Source organism: Acomys minous (assembly GCF_964271855.1).
Source record: "Acomys minous genome assembly, chromosome: 5".
Classification (NCBI taxonomy): Eukaryota; Metazoa; Chordata; class Mammalia; order Rodentia; family Muridae; genus Acomys; species Acomys minous.
This window is the reverse complement of record NC_140494.1, coordinates 112,081,646-112,091,103: the sequence shown is the minus strand read 5'-3', so window position 1 is coordinate 112,091,103 and position 9,458 is coordinate 112,081,646. Positions and strand designations below refer to the sequence as shown.

General features: G+C 43.6%; 1 long non-coding RNA gene across 1 annotated transcript; it reads right to left on the bottom strand.

Moving 5' to 3' along the window:
• Positions 1–2,185: 2,185 nt before the first annotated feature.
• Positions 2,186–8,044, bottom strand: LOC311597469. The gene is made up of 3 exons (XR_014779248.1): positions 7,996–8,044; positions 5,133–5,225; positions 2,186–4,386 (listed from the first exon to the last, which is right to left on the bottom strand). It is a non-coding gene; the product is annotated as an uncharacterized lncRNA (long non-coding RNA).
• Between the last annotated feature and the right edge of the window lie 1,414 nt (positions 8,045–9,458).

The following is a 9,458-nucleotide window of genomic DNA, read 5'->3' as shown; positions in this document are numbered from 1 at the left end:
TTTTTAATCTGATAGTCAGCTTTGTCCCTAGCCTTTGACGTACCCTAGCCATACCACCATAACCATAAGCCAAGCTGAAGCCAAACCTTCTGGGATTTTGCAAGTTGTTTTATTTCATACTTTCTGGCTCCAATGTCTTCACTCCCAGCCTTTCCCATGCACCAGAAACAACTGTAAAACACACACCCAATACTTAGAAATATTTTTAAAAATGGGTGTCAGCCTCACCACAGGGATGGTTCCACATTCACCCTTCTCCTTCTCCTTATTGGTCTGAACTGATGTCTCGTCCCTGGCCTTCTTCCTAGCATCTGGCCTTTATACTGGGGTCATCAGCTTTGAGGCTGTCTAGCCAGTAGATTCTAGTTCTATAGGGTCACCTGCTAGAGTGTCCTTGCTGGTTTCAGCACTAAGACCTTGCCTTTGTTCCTGCTTTCGGTGTTATGCTTTCAACATGGATGGAAATTTAAGTAACCCTTCAGAACACTGGCCAGTAAAATGAATACGCTAGACCAGCAACCTCAAGAAAAGCATAAGGCCAGCCCAGTGCTTGGTATGTGTATTCTTCCTGCTCCTGAGTATTCTTACAGATTGAAGTTCATATAGATCTCCATGCTTAATATAATTGTACAGAAGACATAGTCATATGGTGATAAAAGGCATTTCTTGGCAATCTTCCTGAAAATAGCACATCCCTCCTCAACACGCTATTTCTTTACTCTGACTTAACTTACTTTCTTCACATCACTTAATCTGACCTGAAAATATGCCTGTATATGTTTCCTAGTTTGTTATTTAGCATTAGGACTAGATTAACCAGTCATGGTGGCTTATACCTGTAGTCCCTACATATTTTACACAGAGGTAGGGGGACTACAAATTTGAGCCTATCCTATCCCATATAGTGCAATCAAGGTCTGCCATCACTACATACCAAGACCCTGTCTCCCAAAAGAAACAAGGTCTAGGAAGCCAACTCCAAGAAAACAGCTACTTTATCCAGTGGTTTTGTCATCAAATCCCTGTCACCTAAAAGAGCTTCTCACATATTGAGTACCAAACAGCCATTTGCTTGGTAAATGACTGAATAGACCTCTAAGCTCTTACAGAGATGAGCCTTGATTATGTAACTAACAATGACTCCATGGCTTGATTTGATGATGGCCATAGTAAGATGGGTAGTCAAATGACTTCAGGACAGGTCACAAGTCTCAACCATAAATATACAACAGGATTCTTTTAGTTAGTATTAAAAATCCAAATACTAGAACTTGGGTTAGAATTCTGTCTTCTAATTTACTATTTCCCAATGGAGAAATAGTGCTGACAAAATCAACTAAATCAGGTGTCCCCCCTACCTACTTAACTGGTATTAGTCATTATTTGTTAGAGACAAGCAAAACTCTGTCCACCCTCCAGACTACATTATATGAAGATCTAGCCCAGCTGTTTGAGTGAGTACCAGTAAACACATTCACTTCTTTTATAAAATGTTAAAAGAGTTGTGGTTTCTTGAGAGTAGATATTGATTTTTACTTTACCTAAATCAGACTTCATCTCTTCGGTCACTGTACCTCAAAAATTATCTTGGCATTATCAATACATGCTTTCACTGAAACTCATCCCTATGAGCTCAGGTTAGGCCAGAGCTTTTGAGCAGGGCGATAGTGCCCACCTGATGGACTGTATCACTTTAGGCTGTGATTGAGCAATGATAGGCCGATCTATCCAAAAGACTCTGTGTCTTCTTCCTAAGCTGACACATAAACACCCTATCTTTATGAATATCTAGTATTTACCTTAAGTGTATGTGTGCATAAGGTTATTGTGTAATTAAAATGCCAATTTCTGTACCCTTTCACTATCTGGGTGCAATTCTTGTTCTGACAATCTCCTGTCTCAATGTTGCATAAGCAGTGCTTCCCAATTGTCCCCTGACACGACAATAAATCATCTTACAGCCAGTCTCTGAGTAGGGGGGGGGGAGAATAGGGCTGGACTTCTTACTAGCCAGGGCAGGAGGAGTTAGAAGAGGAAGTAAGAGAGTTACCCACCTGAGAGGTCCAGGAAACTTCAGAAGAGAGGATGCAGATAAGGAAAGCTATAAAGTGCAAGTACCACTGGAACGTACACTGGGAAGAAACTAGTTAGCTTAGAGGGTTAGAATAAAGTAATAAATGCTCAGTCAACGTGTTGTGAAGTTTATTATTAAACAAATATAAAAGAGTCTCAGTTATTTGTGTGATAGCCAAGTTAAGAGAGAAATTCAGAAACAAACACAGTTTTTAAAAACAGCATCAACATTTTGGTGCTCAACATGGGGCACCACTTGTAGGCATACTTTTACAATATATATTCATTTTGGTTTTATATATTTGTTGTATATTTTTCAACTGACAAAGGCCACACCTCCACACAAGGCAGTTTCCTGTTGACAAATATCAAGCCCCCTCTCACAAGGCTGTTATCAATTGTGGACAAACCGGAGCAGCCCTCATATCCCACACTTGGGATTAAACTAAAACCATGTTTACATAACATAACTGAGTTTTTAAAGAAACAAAAGCATCCACAACAAGTGTCTTCACATGTCTCAAAATTACAAATTCCTGTTGTATGTGAGCAGTAGCAAATAACCTACAACCATATCTTGGTTGAAGTTTACCGTGAGTTCTGAGAAATCCAGTATTAGATTAATTCCATCATAGTATAAATATCATAGAGTGTGCTCATACTAAAATAATTGACATCACGATATGATCCTATAATCTTGTCATCACCATTTTATATGCAGTGCAGCCAGTCAGTGACCAAATAATATCATATAGCATATACCTGTAATATAAATTGCAAGTGAGCTAACTAATCAGAATGACAAGAAAGTCTTCAGCATGCTAGAATGTGTAGCAGGCCTACAAATCAGAGACTTACATGTATATCTATTGTGGAAAAACATATGTGATTTGTTAAAGTAAGACTCACAGGAAAATAAAAGTATGCAAATAAAAGGTTAGTCACGCTCATGTTCTCTGTTGTGTTGATACAGACTTGTTTATTCACTGTGCTGATTTCTATTTTGATTTTTAAAAAACTGAGCAGGAGCAACCAATTGTATACAGCCATTAAAAATACAGCATATCATTGACTGGCCATTGATCCATGAAAAACAGGAGGAGAAGCAATTATTTAGTAAAATCTGGCATTCTTTTTTATGAAATGGGACATTTCAATACATGTTCTCAGTAATTGAAAACAAAATACTTGTTAGCATACTAATTGTTAAAAAGAGTCAATAAAATATTTACAAGAAATATGTATAGAACTCTTATTTAAAGGAAAAGCTTTTTTTAAAAAAAACAAAGAAAACAAAATATGATTGAAAATGAAGTGAATGATGGCATTCAACTATGACAAGTAGAAACACTCAGGTTCTTCCTGACCAAAGGAAACTGTCTCCTCTGACGTGAAGACAAGGTGACAGCAGTCGCCTCACAGAACTACACGGATTTCTCTACTGTAGCTGTTTGTGATGGCATCTTTGTCGCTGTCGTGAAACTAGGGACACAATAACTACCATTAAGAATGAGATAGTCACCGTACAAATCAAATCTTACATCAATTTAATCAGTGAGGGGGAGGGGTGGAGCATTAGATAACACTGCCAAGCATGTCGATCTAAATTGGCTGCTTAGTGGGCGTGGCATAGTTCATGGATGTTTCATGTGGAGAAGTCCGTGCAAACTGACACCTCTCTGAGCAAAGCATGCAAGCGACATAGAGGACAATCTTGATTGACAAGCCAAAGAATCGGAATAATGGGCCGGGAGGTGTTTTCACAGCCCTCTTGGCACAGCAGCTTCCAACCCTGACAAACGCTTCCTTTCCTGTTGCCTTCCAGCTACCTTGCATGTTAGACTATCTGGTGCACTCTAGCATGAAACGATGGGAGGAATGGATTCTGGAACAGTCTAGGTCTCAGTGTTACTAACTGGAGCATTCCTAATTGGTGTTTGAGAGCAGTGACGTCTTAGCTAGGGTTCCCAGATATACATACACCATGGGAAAATGGCCATGACCTTTCAGAAGGGGACCTGAAACTTTCCGGTAGACACCAGATTGGCCCAAGGACTCAGCAGATGGATGCTCCCTGGCTTCTCATTTGGGTCCCCAGGCTTTGCTGAAGCGAACTTCTTAAAGACCAATGGCTCTGGCAAAGAGAGTGTACAGTTTCACCAGCCGAATGATTGAGTGAAGCTTTTCGAGAAGGCCAGGCTTTAATAAACAAATGATCTTGAGGTGAATATTTAAGTTCTGTGTTGACAGAAGTTGGATGTTTCAGGGAGAAAAGTTAATGAATCGTGAAGGTCTCCTGCATTGTTACATTTGCTGTGGAAAGGTACAGGAATGTTCAATGAATTTTAATTCTACTGGTTGTGAGAATGAGTTCCAAATGTGCGGAAGTGTTAGTCTGTCTCTGTGGATGATGGGGAGACTTTTTCCCTAAGGGGTAAGATCTTCACAGACTCCATATATGAGAATATTGTGTCCTGAAGGGATGAAACTTCAAAACGGTTTTGCATGCCATGCAGGCCATTAAAAGGCACTCTCACTGACAGGACACGTTCTTTCCATTTGAGAATGGAAATGTGGGGTGTGGAGAAGGCTCCTCTACTGACCCTGTAACTCTTCATTGTTTACACACTCGGTGGCTGTCAGCAGAGAGGCAGAATCAGATTACGTCATGGGTTTTGGCAGAGCTCTCCATCCCCGCACTTCAGGGTGCTTGAGTTTCTTACCTTACCCCCTGTAAGTCAGCCTGTGGACCTCCTTCGCTATTGTTCAAACTCTACCTCTCATGCCTGGAACCCTCGCAAGGTGAGCCTCCCTTAAAGGAAAGGACTGACTGAGGGATAGAAACCCTCTGGCTCCTACTCTAAAAGATCTATGGCTTTGTTGGTTCAGTATCATATGATGATGGTGGTGGTGGTGGTGAAGAAGAAGAAAAAATAGAGGAGGAGGAGGAGAAGAGGAAGAAGAAGAAGAAGAAGAAGAAGAAGAAGAAGAAGAAGAAGAAGAAGAAGAAGAAGAAGAAGAAGAAGAAGAAATACCTCTGGCAGGTATTTCATACTTACAAAGAAAATTAGTCTTCTTTTGGCTTACTGGTCTTTAGGTGTGGGTCAAGAGGCTTCATCTTGCCAATAGAATCCCCAGGCGGTACACGACATCTCATAGGAAGAGACAGGAAACATGTGGGTTTCTATTGTAGTGTCTCCCCTCACACAAAATCACGAGGAGTCTAGCCTGGTGAGTCATACACTCACAACCACTTCCCAAAGGCTCTCCCTCTAAACTACAGTCAGGCTAATTTATACCCCTTACCACCACACAGTGGGAACTAAACATCTGCAGATATGCCCTTGGGGGTATGCTCAAAACATGCAAATCATAGCAGCCTTTCTATCAGCTCTTTCCTAACAAATTCTTTGTCTCCAATTAAGAACTTGTTTCTAGACAACCTTCATATACCCCAACAAGTTCCTGAAGGAGCAAAACAAAAACAATAAGGCTGTGCTGCCTTGGTCCCTTGGGACATGATTACTGGTGGCTTATTGAGTCCCTTTTAGTACTGGAGAAATCGTTGTATCCCTTAGTCAAATAAGCTCTGGCAATGACAGTTTAAATTAATTTTTTCTCTGACAATTTCATATCCATGATTATATTCTGGTCACATTCATCTCTCTATCTTCTCACACACCATCAAGCCCCCCGTGTCACTTTCCTTTCTTGTCTTGTTTTTGTTTTTTGTTGGCGACCAAGTTTAACCAGGACTGCTCTTGTAGGCATTCTTGTGAAGCTATGCACTGAAGCCCAAGGAATCCATGAGCAGCTATCCCACTGAGGAAAATGGCTTCCTGTCCCACAGCAGCCCTGCGCTGCCATCACAGACACACACCACACACCACACAACACACAACACACAACACACACCTCCCACCACACAACACACACCTCCCACCACACACCACACACCACACACCACACACCTCCCACCACACACCACACACCACACACCACACACCACACACCTCCCACTACACACCACACACCACACACCACACACCACACACCTCCCACCACATACCACACACCACACACCTCCCACCACACACCACACACCACACACCTCCCACCACACACCACACACCACACACCTCCCACCACACACCACACACCACACACCACACACCTCCCACCACACACCACACACCACACACCACACACCACACACCACACACCTCCCACCACACACCTCCCACCACACACCACACACCACACACCACACACCTCCCACCACACACCACACACCACACACCACACACCTCCCACCACACACCACACACCACACACCACACACCTCCCACCACACACCACACACCACACACCACACACCACACACCTCCCACCACACACCACACACCACACACCACACACCACACACCACACACCTCCCACCACACACCACACACCACACACCACACACCTCCCACCACACACCACACACCACACACCACACACCTCCCACCACACACCACACACCACACACCACACACCTCCCACCACACACCACACACCACACACCACACACCTCCCACCACACACCACACACCACACACCACACACCTCCCACCACACACCACACACCACACACCTCCCACCACACACCTCCCACCACACACCACACACCACACACCACACACCACACACCTCCCACCACATACCACACACCACACACCACACACCTCCCACCACACACCACACACCACACACCACACACCACACACCTCACACCACATGGACTTTCAGAATCCTAAACAGTCCTAGAAGGAAGGAGTCTAGCATGTTGGCTGCACAATCTCCCCAGCTGACATCCCACCACAGACTTGACCCCCAGAAGAACACAAACAATATCAGCCAGACTCACACCTCTCCCTCTGCCTCCAACACCTCCCAAAAGGGGAGCCAGAGTCATTCTGGAAGGAATGACTGTGAGTCATATGCTCAAGTTTCTCTGTTTTCCCATAACATCTAAGAAGTTCAAGATGGCATAGAAGGTCAAAAATATGCAGCATTTTGAAAGGCACTTTCTGTAATCCTGTGGGCTAAAGTAACAAGACATGACATAGTGATATTGCAGTTTCTTCTTCTGCAGAATTTTGAAGAGTCTAAAATCTGATTTAGAGTGTAAAGGATTAGTCTGGACTTCCTGAACAGCTGTGCGCATGGGGTGTGTGTAGACTGATCCCTAAGCTGTGGACAGAAGCAGACTGATACAGGGAACAGGTGCAGATTTGTGCAGGGGCCTCTCAGAGAGGCCCCTTAAGATCCCCACACACCTCTCACCAATCTTTATCGCTCTTACAAGCACATAAAAAACAATTGGAAATACGTTTTATTCCCCCTTGCCATGAGTCCCATGACTTCAGGAAATGTTTCTGTTTCTTAAAAACCTATTTTAGCTCCTCACCTTAAGTAACACGGGTCATCACCAGTGAGTAAGACTTCCTGTGGGTGGACCCCAAGGCCAAGTTCTACTGCCAACTCTGCGTGCTCTATAGAGAGTGGTTTAATCTTTCTGAGTCCCCGGGAAAATGGGGCTTATAATAGTGTTGTGTGCTGTGAAAAGTAACATAAAAACCCTTGAATCCCAGAGCCCAGCCCACCATAAGCAATCAAGGCGTGGTCACTATAATTGTGCTTTTAATTATCATGCTGCCGCAATAAGGCGTGCTAGCCACAGCCTTGAACAAGCAGATGCACTGAGCTAGAGCTCCGGCTAGCAAGCACAGAGTCACCCGCATGTGGATATTCTCTGCCGTGCCTCCTGATTTCCTTCCACAACGCTTGCTCTCAACAGACAGAATACAATCTTCCCACTTAACTTGGATGATTCATTTATCTTTCTAAATACAGCACTTATTTCTCTGGGGCGCTCACCTCCGAGACGCAAGATTTGTGGAGGTCATCTGAGTGGCTTCTCTCGGTGCAATATATGAGAGCATGTGGGCGGACCTAGTGGCCCTGAGTTGGCCTGGCACGTGATTTACAGCCAGAAAAGGGAGGGACTACGGCTCTACGCTGCAACAGCCCCTACAGGGAGGATTAATGACAGCAGAGCTTAAGTGTCTGTTCCTTACTCCTCGAACCAGATTGTCCCTCTGTATAGCATCCTTGCATTCACCTGATCAGGGTTCTTCATCTCTCCAGTGAGCCATTGGAGCGCTGTCCCCTACTGGAGGTCCTTGTACACATGGGTCAGGCCTGAGACCATTAGGGAGCTGGCAGACTCAAGAGCTCCTTGCTCAGTTGTAACTCACCCAACGGGTGTCCTTCCAGCAGCCTCTGAGAGTAAGCGCATTCTTCCTTCTTGCCAAGTTCAATTTCATTTTCAGCTAGGAGCTGGCTGCACCACAGCCTCCTCTCTCCTTCTTGTGACTGCCAAAGGATTACAAAGGACATTCATTAAACATGCAGCTAGAGGCCCACTCTCAAGTTGGTGCTACAAGAATCCAAACACAGAAGAAGAAGAATTTCCAGCTGATTGGATTGCTAGTAGCCAGAAAACATATGTAATTGAGTATATTTACCTAGTGCATGCAGGGAGAAGTGCATGGTTATTAATCCTATGTTATTCAGGATATGCTTTCTGAGGCACATTTCTGATTGAGGAAGCACAGTGCCTTGCTGCAAAGCATTACTGGGAAAAGAACATATTAACTATATCATCACTCAGCGTTTAAACTCTATTAGCGTTTAACATTTTCAACAACTTTTTTGAGAATGTCATAGCTTTGGAATTTAAACATTCTGAAATACAAAGTAGTATATCATATCTCAATCAATACATCATCTTTGCTTTCATTTACTATTTCTCGTTTGGAACAGTCTTCCATGAACCAGCTCATAAGGATAAAGGAAAACCTCACAAATAACAAGGCAGTCTAGATAGTGCTGGCCTCATGTATGCAGGCTTGGATAAAGAGATTAAACACTTGGCTATTGTCTTCATTTTTGCACATGAAGAAAGTACAAGCCTTGAGTTCTTGTGGGCTTAAGCAGACAGCTAAGTCTCAAAGCGTCCTTGGTGCTAAATTATTTAGTGTGCCACCAGCTCTGATCCCTAGGTTATTCCTGAATGGCTCCAGCAGAGCCTTCTCTAAGGGAATCTCTGCAAAGCAGGACTCTAAGACACACCTGTGCTCCCGCTGCATAAATGCGCCAGATAAAAAGACCTCATCAGTCAAATAAGCTCCAAGAAGCCTCTGCTCTTTGGATCTCCATCCTTCATAATGGAAAGGCTGAGCACTTCAGGGAGGAAAAATCTATTCAACATTGAACTGCCCATTTATGTGGTGAGAAATCCTTCATGGTCTATTTATAAGGCATTTCAAACTGACACT